Source organism: Notamacropus eugenii, chromosome X (assembly GCF_028372415.1).
Source record: "Notamacropus eugenii isolate mMacEug1 chromosome X, mMacEug1.pri_v2, whole genome shotgun sequence".
NCBI lineage: Eukaryota > Metazoa > Chordata > Mammalia > Diprotodontia > Macropodidae > Notamacropus > Notamacropus eugenii.
The window spans coordinates 74,218,108-74,235,626 of record NC_092879.1 but is presented as its reverse complement, the minus strand read 5'-3'; the positions used below and the strand labels follow the sequence as shown (position 1 = coordinate 74,235,626).

Here is a 17,519-nt window from a genome sequence, read left to right as displayed (position 1 = left end):
GGTAATGCTGGGGTAGTGGAAAACTCAGTGGAGCTGGAGTCATGTTCTGGTTCTATTGTGTCAGTCGCAAGCCATGGAATCTCTTTAGGCCTCAAAAATGAGAGGGTGGGCTAAAATCAGCACTTCTTAAACCCACGTGGGGTGGATGTACAGTTTAAGAAGCGCTAAAGGGGTGGGGAATGGAAAACGTTTAAGAAGCCCTGGATTGGATGAGGTTCTATTTGGAGTCAGAGGACTCAGGTTCAAATCCTAGCTCTGCCACTTACTGTGTGACCTTGGGCAAGCCACGAACTTCCCTGGGTCTCAGTTTCCTCATCTGTAAAATGAGCAAGTTGGAATAGATGGCCTCTGTGGTCTCTACAGGGCTATTGTGAAGAAAGCCCTTGTAGAGTTGTACAAGCCTTGTACAAATGTGAGTTGGAGTAGAAATGTAGAGTTGTTATTATCCAAGCCCTACCCAAGGGTTCACAGAAGGGTCTATGGTGCAAGCAGACAAGACTCTCTTGGTTGTGGAGGGCAGAGACAAATGCAAAGAGCATTTGGACTGTGAGCAAAGTACAGCAGACCTCTGTCTCAAACTTTTGCCTCCCAGACTGTGTGGCAAAGGTGTGAGTGGTTGGCTGGCCAGGGGGTAGCAGGACATAAAGTGACCCTCTGTTCCAAGCATGGCCTGTTGACAAAGGGTGGGGTAGGGGGTGTGTGTGTAGCAGCGCCTGGAAGACCAGAGAGCTGTACATATACAGAATGCTGAGGTGGAAAGGGATATTAGAACATAGAATGTTAGAATTCAAAGGGACCTTCAAAGTTATTTAATTCAACCAATCCCCCTCAGTTTATAAATGGGGAAATTGAGGCTCAGGGGAGGAAGACACTTGTTCAAGATGGCACAGTTCCTAAGAGTCCCAATTAGAACTCAGGTCTTCTGGACTCCCTGGAGTCCAGTACTTGAGGACCCCCAGTTGGAGAATGGGGCTGTGATTGCAATGGCAGAGTTGAGGGACAGAAGAAAAACTGTCTCTTATGAGGGTGGGAGACACTCTTTTTGCTCGTTTGTTTTCCTTCCTCTCTTAGGTAAGCTGCTGCTGCGGGCACTAGGTCTGATTTGTTGGGAAGGGGCAGTGGTGGAGGCAGGCAGCAGCTTAACACCTAGGAACCCAGAAACTCTAAATTTAGTTTCTTATCAGCTCAACTCTCCAAGAAACTTTCTGGGAATTGGCCCTAAGACAGGGGGTAGGGTAGGGTATGGAATGGTGCTACACAGGGTAAGACCTCGGCACAAAGACCCCTGAAAAATGTAGCTAGGGTGTATTTAAAAGTCCTTCTACATAGAGGCGGTTGGCACAGAGGAAAGTACCATTAATTTGGAGTCCAATAACCTGTGTTGGAATCGTGGGCCTATTGATGACTTGTGTTGACCTTACCTCTCTGGGCCTCAGTTTCCTCTTCTGTAGAAAGAGGGGTTTGGACTTGAGCTGTCAAACCTTATGCTCCTAGGACCTTTGTAGTCCTGAATGCCATCATCTGTAAGCTCCCACCACTCTCTTCTCCCCTTTTTGCAGGATAACGCTCCCTTCACCCAACCCTTGTTTCTAACTTCTCAACCCCCTGAGTTCTGAACTCTGTTAGGGAGGGTAAGTGGCTGGGTGGCCAAAAGGTGAAGGCATGGGTGGGAAGGTGCTGAGGGGAACTAGCTATGGCGGTCTTATTCCTTCCCAAACTTCAGAGAAGCTCCTTTCTGCAACCCGGAACGTGGGCACACACCTGCCAGGGAAAGGGGACGAGACCAGGAGCAAACTCAAGGCGGGGGGAGGACAGTTTTTTGGGGGGTGCGCGCCTTTTATGACAGGTGGCCGCGCGGTGCGCGCTCCCGGGCGCCCAAAAGGGGGGTGGGGTGGGAAGAAAAGGTGGTTGTAGGGGAAGCTGAGAGAGAAACAGAGAAACAGAGAGAGACGGGGTGGGGGGGGAGTGCAGGGGGGAAGGGTGGGGGCAGTAAGTCCGGCCCTGGTGGTGTCAATGGAGCAAACAATGGCAGGGGCAATAAGCACCCAGGTCTGGGCACCTTTTTGAATGGGAAAAAGCAACCCTGGGGAAGGAGGGGAGGCAGCAGCAGCAGAGGCTCAGGGGCAGCCACAGTAGCAGCAGCGGGGTGAGGAGGAGGAGGAGGGAGAGGAAGAGAAGGAGGAGCAAGGCAAGGAGAGAAGGAGGAGGAGGAGAGGGAGGAGGGAGGAGGAGAAAGCCAAAGGGAGAACCCGGGAGGGGAAGGCGGCAGCAGCAGCAGCAGCGGCAGCGACGGCAACAGGAGCAGGAGCAGCGGCGGCAGGAGCAGCGGCGGCAGCAGCAGCGGCGGCAGCAGCAGCAGCGGCAGCAGCAGCAGCAGCAGCAGCGGCAGCCGCCCTCCTCCTCCAGCTCCTGCTCGTTGTCGTTGTGGTCCTCCCTCCCTCCCTCCTTCCCCCCCTCGGAGGGCCGTCGCCGCCCCGAGCGGGCTCTCTGCGCCGCGCGCGCTGTCCGCGTGCTAGGCGCCCGGGGTTCGGGGCGGTGGCGCGTGCGGGGCACGGACCGCAGGACTCGCGGCGGCGGCGGCAGCGGCAACAGTAGCGGCGGCAGCGGCAACAGTAGCAGCAGCAGCCGCAACAGTAGCAGCAGCAGCGGCGGCGGCAGCAGCAGCGGCGGCGGCGGCGGCGGCGGCGGCGCGGACTGGGTCCGCAGCGGCGGCACCGGCACCACCCCCCAGAGCAGGAGGGAGGGGGGAGCGAGGGGAGGAGAGGAGGCGCGTCCACCTGGCGGTCCAGGCGCATGGAGCAGCAGTAGCGGCGGCGGCGGCGGCAGCCCCCTGACTGCAGTCGGCGCCTGCAGCCCCGCTGGGCCCCAGAGCTCGGCTCGCCTCGCCGCGCCGCGCCTCCCTCGGCCTCCGGAACCAGCCTGAGAGGTAAGTGGCCTGGATGCCATCCAATGCCGGGGCCCTGCCCTGCCCTGCCCGGCCCCGGGCGGCGGCGGCGGGGGCGGGGGGTGCGGGTGCCACCGCCGCTGCTGCATGCAGCTGGAGGAGGCAGGCGGCGAAGGCTGGCAGCAGGGCGTGTGGGAGCGGGAGCGAGGGCGGGCGCGGGCGCGGGAGCGGGCGCGGGCGCGGGCGCCGGAGTCGAAGCCGGAGCCCCAGCCCGGCCGCCGCGGGCACCGAGCCCCGCGCTCGCCCTCCCAGGCGTTGCGATCTCGGAAAGGCCCCGTTCGCTTTCAGCCGCCTGCCTGGCCCGGGAGGGGGAGGGGAAGGGCTGGGGGCCGCAGGAGCCGCGCGCGCGCGCACGCACACACTCACTCACACTCACACACACTCACACACACTCCCCCGGATACACGGCCACGGCCACACGGGCCGGCACATCCACACGGCCACGCACACGCAGGCACACATACAGACACCCGGACACGCGCGCGCGCCTGCTGCGCTGCGGGCACCAGGCTGGCTCCCGAAGCCCGGCGTCGCCGCGCGCGCCTTTCGCATCCCTCTCGGTCCGGGCTGGAGCTGGGGGAGGGGGCCCGGCAGTTCCTTCCCCCGCCCCCCCCATCCCCAGCCGCCCTCCCCTCCGGCATCGGCCATCCGTCGTGACAATTGGCAGGGGTCCGGTTCCGCGCAAGCTGAGCCAGGCTTGCGGTCCGGCGCCGCCCCGCACAGCCCCGGGGGGCCGCTGCCCGTGAGTGCGGGTATGGTGGGCGGGCGGGCGCGCAGGGCTGGCCGCTTGCTGCCGCCGCTGTGCTGTGGAATCCAGCGCTTGCAGCGTGACTGCATCTGCCTGCTTGTGGGCTGCCGGTCCCCCCGGGAAGCTGCCCGGGATCCCAGAACCCCCCTCCATCCCTTCCCCTCCCCCCCCCGCAAACAACACCAACAACCCACCACCCACCCATTGGTCCGATTGCAGCGTCGGCTGCTTTAAGGGGTATTTGGATCCCCCCTCCCCGCCGCATCTTTAGCTCTCAGGCCTCTTGCTTAGTGTTCGTTGCGGGGCGTCTGTGCTGAGACACTATTTTTTTTTTCTTGCGTGGTCTGGTGGGGGTGGGGGGTGTTATAAATATGGCGTTCCCTGCACTTTGACTCGGAACTTGGATTTCTCTTGCTGTTCTTTGGTGGAGGGTACAGGAGGAGCTAGCCGAGGGGGGCTGCAGGCACACACTGGGCCAGGGCGGTGGCAGCGGGGGCGGCTTCTGCATCCGGACCGCCCGGCGGCCCGACGCCCTTGCACCCAGCTCTCACCCCACTCATCTCTCTCTCTCTCTCTCTCTCTCTCTCTCTCTCTCTCTCTCTCTCTCTCTCTCTCTCTCTCTCTCTCTCTCGTCCCTGCTTTCCACGCTGGCGAACATATGCCTGGGGTTTTATTTACCGCCATGACGTTTCATGGCTTGGGAAGAATTTTCCCTTCTTTAAAAGGTATTTTTAGAAGGGAACAGAAAAGTCCTAATGAACTGTCATTTTACATATTAACTGGGAAACTGGCTAATCAAATAAAACTGGCTGACTGTCTGAAACTCTATCCCAGAGAAAAATGCGGCTGGGAATATAATTAGCCATCTGTCTACTGAGCAATTTAAATTTGGGCCCGGACATCTGTATTACAATGTCCGATTTTTTGGAAACCTTGGACATTTACCCAACAGTGATAACAAAAAAAAGGATTTGCTGACTAAGTTTGAGGTTTGACCTGTGTATGCGTTTTTCCTTCACTTCCCTCTCCTCACACCCCATCCTCTTCTTGGCCCCCAGACTTGGCCCCCCAAGCCGACCGGGTTGAGAACCGATCCCTCTTGCTTAGCAATTGCAATGTTCGCAATGGCTTAACTGGTTAGACCGGGCTACAGGTTCCACAGTCTGGCGTCTTGAAAGTGAGATCTGCAGTCTGACCTCCCAGAGGAAGGAGATTGATTGCATGAATACTAGCGGTGGGATAGACATTCCTTTTCCCACCAGTTCAGATTAAGCAGCAGTGGGGGGCGGGGAGGGAATGGGGGAGAGGAGGGAGTGGGGTAGGAATCTACCAAATATCTGAAATCGTTGAATCGGACCTACTTCTTCTGCCTTCCTGCTTATTTGTAAAACGAGGGAGTCGGGAGAGATGATGTCTACGGTCCTTTCCAACCGTGACATTCTAGGTCTGTCTGACTTTAGCCCCCCTAGCGCTTCTTTCTCCCCCTCCCCCCGACTCCTCTTTTCTGGTCATTTTGTCAGGTTATCTTGCAGCTGTCAATATTCTGATGTGTGGGTTTAGCTGTGTATTGGGTACCTGCTGTTCGGCTGAGACCAGGATGTTAAAATGTGCGAGAAAGGGCATTGTCCGCAGATCTCCCCGTTTCTCCCTCGATCTTTATTTTTTTTGCCTGCTAAAATTAAACCAGGAAATATTACTATAGAGAAAAAGGGACCGATTTGGATCGGGGAAGAGACGGCACCAGGAGGAAATGATTTAAGTGAACTTCTCCTAATATCCATTGTCAGAATATAATTAAAATGAACCACAGAACGACTGTGCAGCCGGCTAGAGAAAGCCATTTAAAAGCACACTTTTAAAACAAACGTTTGACTAAATAACGAGCCTTGATAGATGGGTAACAATTATGTAAGCACGTGGCGGATTTTGACATACATCAAGTCTGTTAAATAAATCAACCTGCTCGGTTGAAGAAATCTGGGGTGCAGCCACGCTTTATTAAAAAAAGAGAAAAAAAGCATGCTCACCAGCTCAGGACTCGCGTCAAAGCCAGACAAACCCCGAACACTGGGAGCTTTCTCTCTGCTTCTGTGTCGCGCCCAGTCTAATGATTCGAAATTCCCTCGACTCATATAGTCGTGAAGTCGGAAGGAAGCCTGTATTGTGGGGATGGTGGCGAGATCATAAAACTGATAAGGGTGGAAAGCCTCTTGGGGACTAACGGGTCTGGAGCCAGGACATCTGGATTCAAGTCCCCAAGGACAGGCTTTGCCACTTAGTAGCCACGTTACCTTGGGCAAGGCATTTCCCCGTTCTGAACCTCAGTTTCCCCATCTGTAAAAAAGCGGAATACTACTGCTTGCACTTCCAGGGCAGTCGTGGGTGCCAAATGTGACCATGGAGGTTAAGGTTAGATAGGAATGTCACCTCTTGGGGCTGATATTTCAAGGCTTCCAGGGCCCACGGTTTCCCTGCCCTAGGTGCTCCCTCCACTGATACACACATCTAAGCCCCTTCGCACTTGGGAGTTGCTGCAGCTGAAAACATTTATCACCCTGTGGCTGACCTTCTGTTGCTAAGCCTCTGTCCTCACTGAGCTCAGCCCAGCCTCGCCTGGCAGACAGTCTTAGTGAACCTGTTAGTACTTGCCTGGCTTCACTTTCAAGAGCCCAGGGTCCCCTCCAAACCATCGAGAGGCTTCAAGAGAGGGTCATTAGTGGGCTCCTCGGGCTGATGATGCATTATTTTATTTTAGATTAAAACATTATGAAATAATTGTGTGAAACATTATAAAATAAAATAAAACATTATGAAATAAAACTATTAATAATACTAACACCAAGAGGTACTCCGGGATGGTGCAAAGAATCGCGCCCCCCCCCAAAGAAACAAGTTTAGAGCTGGACACCCCTAGAGAACATCTAGTCCAAGCCCTTGTTTTTCAGAGAAGGAAACTGAGCCTAAAGGTGTCACAGTGTCAAAACTGGGACTCCTACTCTAGTTTTTTGACTCCCAATCTCGAACTCTTGGTCCCTGCTTTCAAATCCCAGCTCTACAGTTTACTAGCTATGGGGTCTTGCGCGGGTCACTTCTCCCTCTGGTCCTTAGTTTCCCCTTCTGTAAAATGACGGAGTTGGAGTAGATAATCTCACAATTGCCTTCCCTTCCAGCCCGAAAAGCCCCTGATCTCTTTTGTTTTCCATGAATTAATTAAGTGACATTAGGTCTGGTGGGAGGATTTGCTGTATGATAGTGGTCCTGTATTATGGTAGGGCTGGGAGATAACGATTTTTCCCCAACGGAGGAGAGGGAGTAGGTCCTGGTTGGCCCTGGACTCTGATACAGTCTTGTTCACCTCTCATACCCAGCTTCAGGCAAAGACAGTCACAGCAGGGCTGAATTAGGGCCTGGGGTGGGGAAGGGGAAGACAGGGCTGCCTCACTGCACCAGTTTGCCTTATTCCCTGAAGCTTCAGATATTCAGAAATGTGGGCCCTGCCCATTTTTGTCCCTTTTTTTTTTTTTTTTTTGGTCCTCTCTGAAAATTTGCCCAACAGCTCAATGCTTGGAGATCTGCCGTTGTGGGGGTGGAGGTAGGGGATGGGGGGTGCTTTCCAATCAAGCTGGTTCCTGCATCCTGGACTTGCCCTGCCACCCTGCCCAGGCCCCTCTTTCTTGTTCTTTTTAGGCAGAAGATAATGTTTTTCTGAGCCCCCTTCCCTGAGCACTGCCGCCACCTCCCCCCACCCCCTAGCATTAAAACCCATGTGACTTTACTCTTAAAGTCATAGGTCATAGGAAGGAACCTTATGTCATCTAACTCGCTTTCTTCATTTTACAGATGTGGGAGCTAAGGAGTAGAGATAGGCCCTAATTTATCCCAGGTCTCACAGTGTAGCATAGCTAGGCTTCGAGCCCAGAACCTCTGATCCCAAATTTAGTCCTCTTTCCACTCCAACATATTGCTGTCTGATTCCCTCATTTTACAGGCAAGGCACCTGAATCTCAGGGAGAGGAAGTGACTTGCCCAAGGTCACACAACCAGGAGGTGGAAGAAGCAGGACTCCAACCTAGGACTTGTGACTGTGAAGAGAAGAGTTCTTGATACCAAAGGCCCAAGCCCCACTTGTGCTCTGAGTGGTCTCTCTGTGGCCTTCAAGGAGCCTACCTGCAGGTGAGGAGGGTCCCTTTGGCCATACTTCTGCAGCATATTCTCTTTCTTTCCTATTACCTGCCCACAGTTTGGACCCTTGCCTCAGTAGTAACCTTGCTCTTCCTTTGGTGTCTCTTTTCTGTAGCCCAGAGCTCTGACCTGCCATCTTTCTCTCTTTCCACTGGAGAAGGCACTGAAGTGTTTGGGACCAAGTAAGTACCAAGCTCCCTTTTCTTTTCCCCTTTACCTTGTGTTGGCACTACAAAAACTTAGTGTTTGAAGTTATAGCCATGGCAATACTCACCTCTGTCATAATGGAGGTTTTCAAATTGATTTCCCTCCTGACAAGAATGCAAGAATGATTGTTCCCGTTTTACCGGTGAGGAAATGGATGCAGAACACAAAAAGTGGCGATGACAAGAAGTACATCACATTTCCATAGCATCGTAAAGTTTGTGTAATATTTTTCTTCCCATACAACTGTTGACTCCATTTTCCTGCTGAAGAAACAGGCCTAGAGGTCATCTGCTCCGTCCCTCAGCCTTGAGTCAGGTTCCTTCCTCACCGGCTCTGGGCAGTTTTCTACCCTTTACTTACATATGCCTTGGACATGATGTTATTGCCTCCGTTGGAGGTTTTTTACCATGGAATGACCTGTGGATTTGGACTCAGAGAACCTGGGTTCAAATACCACTCCTGCCACTTGCTACCTCTGTGACCAGGGCTAAGTCCGTTCCCCTCCCCAGGCCTCAGTCTCCTCATCTGCAAACTGAGGCGGTTGGATTAAATGACCTTTGAGGTCCCTTCTAGCTAAAAATCCATGATCCTGTAATTCTTCAAATGTTTCAAGCCTCTCGGAAGCCAGTGGTTAAGTGAAGGTGGTTAGAGGTCACACATTTAAGAGAACTTTTTTGTTTCATGGTAAGAATGTTTGGACTATGTTTTTTCCTTTATTGTGCTGTTGTCACTTTCCAGCGGCTCCCTCCCCACAGACCCCTCCTTCATGACAAAGGCCAGTCAACACAGGGAGCACAGTTGGCAGGATCTGCCCAGTGACTGCCCTTATTTTTCTGCCATTCCTTGGACCTCTGGAAGGCAACTTTAAATCCAGCCCAGTGTTTTCTCTTGTGGGACTTGTGTGGAGGTACTTCTATTAGGATTGCAGAACTGGGGAGAGGAGGACACCCCAGTGGGGTCTCACCGTTTGTGGCCAAGTTGTCATACAGAGCAAAGCAAGATCAGAAATGCTCTTGGGGGTTGGGAAATGGCTCAGGCATTGATTCACTAGCTACAAGGTTCATAGTTTGGTGGGAGGAGCACCAGATTTGGGAATTCCACCTTATGGCTTCAAATCCTATATGATTTACTTCTCATGGGAGCTACCTTAGGAAAGCCATTTTTGTTATCTATGCTTCAGATTCCCCATTTCTTAAATGAGGAATTGGAGTAACTGATCTCTCAGAGGGGCCTTCTAAAGCTATGACTTTATGAACTCACTGTCTCCTCAGTGTTGAGGGATAGAGACAGAAGGGGAAGGACTGGATGGAATGAAGGGGAAACAAGTGTTTATATTTCCACTGGGATATGAGGGTAGTGATAGTAATCATTCCAATTTCTAGATTTCTTTTTTAGGTTTTCATAGTGCTTTCCTCACAAAGTCCTCTGAATTATATAGTGTGGATATTATTATCTCCATTTTACATATGAGAAAACTGAGGCTTTCCTGAATCTTGTGATTGTGAAGTACCAGAATCGATTCTAGAGATAGGTGAATGAGCTCCTTCTCTGGACTTGTAGCAAAAAAGGCAGAACTGTTTGGTATATAACCCTGCTTGGAGGGAGAGGGATGGACAAAATGACCTCTCAATGTACTTTCTAGTCACAGAATCACCCAATGTTAGACCTGTAAGGGACCTTGGAGATCATCTATTTTATAGGTATATCTATATACCCTTATTTTATAGGTATGGAAACTGAGGTAGCTAGGCCATATTCAGTCACCAACCAGTATTACAAATGAGTTCCTAGGATTTTGGAAACAGTCTTTATCCATCTACAGTGTGTGGACAGTGTGGTCCAAGCACCCAGGGTCAAACTCAGAAAATGCCAAAGGTTTTGCTGTCTCTTTTAAGTGAAGGTTGGTCCAACTCCAGGTCAGCCTCCATTTGTTAGACTCCTCCTGCTTGTTGGAGGGGAAGGGCAAGGGACCTCTGCCCTCTAGGAGGTCTGTTGGCTGGCATCAGGACATCTGGTTCATTCAGGAGGGTCCCCACACGACCAACAGTTGGGTTCTTTTTCATTTCTTTCTGCTCCCCCTCTCCACCCTAAGCTTATGTTTTCTAACGTTTTATTCATAGAATGTTAGAATTGAAAGGAACCTTGAATTATCTAGTATAGCAACTCTGCCTCACTTAAATCCCATTTACTCGAGACTCAAGACATCATTGTCAAAGACATCTTTGAAAACCAAGGACGAATAACCATGACGTTTGACAATTGGGGAAACTACTACACAGAGACTGATAGTGAGTTCTCCAGGGTCATATAAGCAACAGGGCTGGGGTTTGAGTTCAGGCCCTTTGACTCTAAACCCTTGTCCTTTCCACTCTACCTGAGGTCCTCGTAACCTTTTTCTCCCTTGTTCTGGTACTACGGAAAAGAACTGATAAAATCCAAAAGAATTCAAATGACTTTTTCTTTTCAGATTAGAAAAACTTCTGCTCCTACACCCCTACCCCAATTTGCCTTCCTAATTACGTTTGGTTTGATAGTATAAGGAGTTTACATTTCCTCAGGCTTCACCTGCTACCATTGGGAAGAAAAGAGATGGTCCCTGCGTTTGCTGGGTGGGAGATGTAAGTTAGTCTTAAATATTTTTCTCGGGGGTCATTCCATACCACTGATATCGACACATGAATAACTGAAGATTGCTGTTTAAAAATGGAAACTTGAGCATGTCTTTCTGCAGGTGTGTGGTGCAGTAACCTGAATGTCTTGGTCTTAGATATTCGCTGACACTGCTATTCTCTTCCAGGAAATATCACTGTCAGAGGAAGCTGTCAGGCACACCATGCTTAAGATGTGCAAGCACACGGGTGATGAATTGGGACTGGGAGGTGGGGAAATCAAAGCAAGACAAATGGGACAGGGTTTCATAAGCCAATTCTTCCCACATAGGTATTAACTTGGAAGAATCAGTACCAGCCGTATCCTGATACCAGCTAATGTTGAATCAACATATGGGTTCCACAGTTTTGACAGCCTGGGCACCTCCTTGTGCCGGGTGTTAGGATCTCATCCACAGTTGTCTTTAAGAGTAGATGTGTCTCTCTTGGAACCTGCAAATTAAGGTCTGTGTCTAGGAAGCTGGGAGTTTTGTTGTGTCTGTAATTCTGGGAGAATAAGGATTTTTGGAACCTGACCCATTGGTCTATATCTACTGTTCTTAGGGGAGAAGAAAGTTCTTTCATGAAGCTTTTTCACTTTCTCACAGCTGCTATTTTCTTCTCAACTTGCTTGTGATTAATTAGCCTGCAGGGCCTTAGCCCAGGGACACAGTCTCTGGCTTACCTGGGTCTGAACCAGATGTCTCCTCCTGCCTTTAGTTGCTGAATAACTGGGACAAATTCCTGAGATGTCGCCACTCCCTGAGCATATGTGGGAATAGTCAGAGCCGCTCACATTTAGCTAGCACGTGAAGGCTGAGATAACCAGCAAAGTACTGGAACTGGGCCTTGAACCCAGGCCTTTTGGCTCAGATGCCACTGTTCCATAACTTCAAGCTTTGTGAATGAACCGATGTATCCACAGTGCTTTGGAGTGTAAAGTGCTATACAAGTGTCTGCTCTTGCTGCTTGTATTACTTTATGGGCATTATAGAATCGATCTGAAAAAGTATAATCTACTGATCCCTCCTCACCACCCGATAAATCAACTGAATCTCTACAAACATGTTAGTTTCTTGTAACCAGAGGATCGTCGACTTTAGAGTTGGAAGGAAACTTAGATCACAGTGCCAGAGCTAGGTGGGACTTTAGAACATGGAACATAACATATCAGAGCTGGGAAGGGTCTTGGAACATAGAACATAGCATGCCAGAGCTGGATGGGACCTTGACACATGGAGCATAGGTTGCCAGAGCTGAGAGAGTTGCTAATTGCAACACAGAAATACAAAACCTCAAGGACCTGAGATGTAGAGTTGGAAGGGACTTAATAGATCATCAGGTCCACCTTCCTCATTTTACGGATGAGGAAACCGAGACCCAGAGAAGGTAAGTGATTTGACCAGGACCACACAACAAGTTAGTGTCTGAGGCAGGATTTCAACCCAGGCCTCTCTGACTCAGAGTACGTCACTTGACCCATTGTTCCTCTTCAGTGCCTCCAGACCCTCAGAGTTAGAAGGGCCCCAGAGACCTATACAGGCCCCCTGCCCCTTCTCCACATCCATCTCATGGTGTTCCTTCATGTTGCTCTCTCTGGGCCTGTTAACTGGTGCTGACATCCAGCAAGTTGCTTTTTCTCTCTCCAAACCATTTGCTGCATATTTCCTTCCTGGGTCACCATTGAGTCCATCAGCTCCACTGTGGCTAGATCAATTTTCCTCAGTACTCGCCTCTCAGGCTTTCGGCTCCTCCACTTCAGTTTCCCTGCCCCTTGTTTATTCTTGCTTTGTGTCTGTTCGCTGCTCTGCTCCTGCCCTCTGACCCCCTGCTCCGAATATCTTCAAGAAGCATCGATTGCTTCCAAACTCCCATTTTGCACTGTTGGTGGCTATCAAAACAAAGCACTCAGCATCTCAGAGGGCGTTTAGGCCAACTGTGGCCCATGCAGCAGTCTCTTTGATACTGGCCCAGCCAGGTGGTCATCCAGCTTCTGTTTGTCCACCTCCAGTGAAGAGAAAGACCTGAGCTCATCAAAGCAGCCCGTTGCATGCAAGGGCAGGCAGCTTGAACTGGCAAAATATTTTCCCTTCTGTGGAACCTCCCTCCTCCTCCCTCTCTTTGCTCCTAACTCTTCCCTATGGGGCCACATGTGAGGAGGGCCTTTTCTACTGAACAACCCTTCAGGTACTTAAAGATGTTTCCTTTTTTCCAAACTAAACACCTGCACTTTGGTCACCATGTTCTCACCATGGTTTCTGCCAGTCATGCCCCATCTTCTTCCAGATGCACCTTGGTTTGCCTATGCCTTTGTCCTTCCCAGAACTGACTATGATAATCCAGAAGAGGTCCAACTGAGTTAGAGTATAGAAGGATTGCCCTTCTCTCTGGAGGCTTGGCCTCTCTCAATGCAGCCAGCCCAAGTTGACTGGTTTGTGTTGAGCTTGCAACTCCCTAAAATCACCAGACCTTTTTCAGATAACTCACCTAAACATGCCTCCCCTTTCCTGTGCTAGGGAAGTCGATTTTGGGCAGGGATCCTCACATTTTTATCTTGTCCTTGATGGCAGGTGTAATGAGAATAGATAGATGGATTGAGCAGATCTCCCTCCCTGGGCTCCTTTGGGACTAGGGCTGCTTCTAGAGCACTAAGTTGCCATTTGACGACACCCCCTCAACCCCCGAAGGCTACAGAATACCTGGTCTGCGTCTGGAGCTTCTAGAGGCAGAAGTGGGCAGATCTCTAGATAACTGATGGTTGATGTTTTCTTAGTTCCCGATTTTCAAACTTTAGCACTCATGAAGTTAAGGAGTCCATCGAGTCCTTAGGCTAGGAGTGCTCCTGAGGAATAATCCACACCTGCCCTTAGACCCACTTGTTCTTACATAGGATCATGGAATGGAGAGCTAAGAAGGGGCCTTTGAGATCACCTGAGCTGACTCCTTTATTTGGGCCTCAGAGATGTTAAGTAATTTGCTGAGAGTTCTACATCTAGTAAGTAACAAAGCTAGCCCAGATTTTAAACCCACTTTCCCTACCTCCCAAGCTGGTACACTTACAATCTCATGTGCTAGAGAGGAATATTTTTTGGCTTTTGGTTGCTTATCTTCGTCTCTTTGATTGTTTGGTTTTTTCCCTTTCAAAATTCAGCAGTTTTTCATTCATTCAAGAAACATTTACTAAGTGCCTATTTTGTGCCTGTATCTGGCTTGGCATAGGAGGAGATGCAAATTTCTGGGCCCTACCTTCCAGTTGCTTTTACAATCTGGTAGGGGAGGTAAAAGAGGCAGCATGGTATAATGTGAAAAGAACACTGGATTGGAAGTCAGAGAACCTGGCCTCGAAATCTGGTTCTGTTATTGCCCAGAATCATGCAGTCTTGGAGTTGGAAGGAACTCCTTCCCATTGCATCCATCCTTAGCCTGAAGATGTCCAAGTATACTTATCCACTTACTAAGGGTATGACCCTGGGCAAGTCACTTCCTATTTCTGGGCTTCCCTTTCCCCACCTGCAAAAAAGAGAGGGTCAGACTCTCACCAACCTGCTTCAATCTCCAAGATCTCCTCCACCTCTACCTCTGTTTCTTGTGAGCTTAGGACATATATATCACTATAACTCAAATGAAAATATGGGAAGTACATAAGTGGAATCAAGGGATGAGGGAGAAATTCCTTGTAGCCAGGAGAATTCAAGCTAAGTCTCCTAGAGGATGTCATTAGGTAGAGATGAGTGGGGTGGTGGAGGGGGAGGCTTCAACTTCGTTATCCCAGTTGGTCTGTTGGCCAACAGAGATGCTGCCATGTCCTTGGCTGGGCAGAGAGATGCTGCAAATGCTCTTTTGCCATTGATTCCCAGCCCCCCTTCTCCCCTCTCCCTCTTCCCTGTCCAGCTCTTTAATGGGGATGACTGTGCTCCCTCCCCTGCTATTCTGGGGCCTTTGCTGCTGGGAGAGAGGTTGCTATCAGCACAGTGCAGCAGCAAATGGCATTAACTTGTGACTGACATGTTGATCAGCGCCTCAAGACCAGAGTGTGGAATTATTGACTTCTGATTAATGAATTGAATCTTCTCTGCAGTAACCCAATCCCCGTCATCCTAACTTGTTATTTATTACCACTGGTGGACGGCTCATCATTGGGAACGCAGATCCTGCCTTTCCAGGAGCCTTAGGGCCAATATCTGGCTTCAGTCATGCCTGTAGTATCTGAGCTGAACCTTGTCTCCCTGGACAGGGATGTGCCATATGGACACACGAGCCTATTTCCAATTTAGTGAACAGACCAGAGCTAAGTCAATGGGAATTCCTTTTTTTCACTGTTTTAGTCTTTAAATGGATGAACGGATGCAGAGACAAGCTAATCCTTGGTGAGTATAGGGGTTGTCCATGGGTTGGAAGTCCTTTGACCTCCTTCTTTACCTATTCTGAGATATCCAGACCGACAGTAAGAATCAGTTCTAACTCATGCACACTGAAAACAGTCTTGCTGCAGCACGAGGGATTTAGGTTAACTATCTGCAAGAACTTCCTGACTATGAAGAGAGCTAGGTACCAGTTTTTAAATGCATAAAATAAAATATGCAATTATAAAGGAAACCAATTATACTGAATTATAGTTATTGAAATAGTGAAAAACAAAATAAATAATTTCATGGCCCCAGGTTAAGAATCCCTGACCTAGGTAGGCTATACCCCTCATTTAACAAATGAAGAAACTGAGACCCAGAGAGGGAAAGTTACTTGCCTAAGGTCACACAGCTAGCAAATTACAGACACCCAGGATCTGACCTAGTCTTCTGACTCCAAATCCACTGCTTTCTGTACAACATTCTCTCTAAGGTGTATTCCCCCCACTCCCCAAGAAGCACTATCTGCAAGCTGGGGACAGGGAAATGTACTTGGTGACCCCTGAGAGATCAGTTATCTCAACAATTCAGCATTTATTAAGTGCCTACTCTGTACAAAGCTTTATGCCAGGTGCCTGGGGGTACAACAGACAAAGCAAAGACCAGTCCCTGCTTACCTTCTACTGGTTTCCGGTTTCTTCTGACCCTAGGATTCTATTATTTACCAAGTGTCCATTCGAAGTCTCTTGCTGTTATTAGAGAACCTCCATTTCTGCCTTGTTTTCCCCATTTAGAAAGTTGAGGTTAACATTATTAAAACATTTTCCCAATAGATTAATTGGTGATATGATATAAACTTATAAGGGGGGAAACATGGTTTGAATCTGGCTTGAAAGACTAGATGTCCCAAGACCCACATCTCACACTGGAAGATGGTAACCCTTCAGTTGTTACACAATCACAGAATACTTTGCATTGTATGGCAGTTCGGGGCAGTGGAAAGAGAATTGGGCTAGGAGAGAGAAGACTTGAAATTTAGTCTGGATTCTGTTGATGCTTACCTGCTGTATGACCTTGGGCAGGTCCTTTTCCCTCCTCACCTCAGTTTCACCTCTGGACCTTAAAATGAAGAGGTTGGACTTGTTCATCAAAGACCCTTTTAGATCTGACACTATGAGCTCTTTCTCTCTCTTCCTTTCCTCTCTCTCTCTCTTGCTGTCTCTCTCGTTGTCTCTTTCTGTCTCTGTCTCTCTCTCTGTCTCTCTCTGTCTCTGTCTCTCTCGCTGTCTCTCTCTGTCTCTCTCTTTCTCTCTCTCTGTCACTCTCTCTCTCTCCCTCTCCCTCTCTCCCTCTCTCTCTCTCTCTCTCCCTCTCTCTCTCCCTCTCTCTCTCGCTGTCTCTCTCTGTCGCTGTCTCTCTCTGTCTCTGTCTCTCTCTTTCTCTCTCTCTGTCACTCTCTCTCTCTCCCTCTCTCTCTCTCTCTCTCCCTCTCTCTCTCTCTCCCTCTCTCTCTCTCCCTCTCTCTCTCGCTGTCTCTCTCTGTCTCTCTCTGTCTCTGTCTCTCTCTTTCTCTCTCTCTGTCACTCTCTCTCCCTCTCTCTCTCTCTGTCTCTCTCTCTCTCTGTCTCTCGCTGTCTCTCTCTGTCTCTGTCTCTCCCTCTCCCTCTCTCCCTCTCTCTCTCTCTCCCTCTCCCTCTCTCCCTCTCTCTCTCTCTCTCTCTGTCTTTCTCTGTCTCTCTGTCTCTCCCTCTCTCTCTCCCTCTCTCTCTCTCCCTCTCTCTGTCTCTTGCTGTCTCTCTCTGTCTCTGTCTCTCTCTTTCTCTCTCTCTGTCACTCTCTCTCTCTCCCTCTCCCTCTCTCCCTCTCTCTCTGTCTCTCTCTCTCTCTCTCTCTGTCTCTCTCTCTGTCTGTCTCGCTCTCTCTCGTCATGGGTTCATAGGACTGAGACAGTCTTCTGTGCTTTGTCATTTAGACAGCAAACTTCCACTAGAAAGCTTGCAGGGCCATTGATGTCACAGAGACCTGACAGATCATGAAAAAGATCACCTTTCAGTTTGGAGGTCCTTAGATTCATTTGTGGCCTCCAATTCACCCTGAAGGTCTGGTTCTGTAAGTCTTAAAGTACTGTGGCATCGTGGGGCTGGGTCACCCTGTGACCACTCTGCTGAGGAGGCTCTCCTGATGTAACCGATCCATTATTGGGCCTGTACTTGATGTCTTTCTAACTTGGTGCAGGTCCTATCAAAGGTGACTCTGAAGCAGAGCCCTGGGGAGCCCAGGATCATTTCTATGTCCTGGTGAGTCATTGGAGAAAGATTGTTGTAGAGGTTAATAGGAGTTTACATTTACATTAACGCTATGAGATGACAAGCGAGTGCATTCCCAGTATGAGGGATCGCTTGGGTGACTATATAGAGGTGAGAAAAAGCAGGTCAGTGTTGGGG

General features: G+C 49.9%; 1 protein-coding gene across 3 annotated transcripts in view; it reads left to right on the top strand.

Moving 5' to 3' along the window:
• The first annotated feature begins 2,749 nt into the window (after nucleotides 1-2,749).
• NEXMIF (neurite extension and migration factor) overlaps nucleotides 2,750-17,519 on the top strand; it is a 191,605-nt gene continuing 176,835 nt past the window's right edge. For all 3 annotated transcript variants that reach the window (XM_072626966.1, XM_072626965.1, XM_072626964.1), the window contains exons 1-3: nucleotides 2,750-2,926; nucleotides 7,681-7,865; nucleotides 7,990-8,056. The gene's annotated coding sequence lies outside the window, so the exon portion shown is untranslated. The remainder of the gene's footprint in view (nucleotides 2,927-7,680; nucleotides 7,866-7,989; nucleotides 8,057-17,519) is intronic.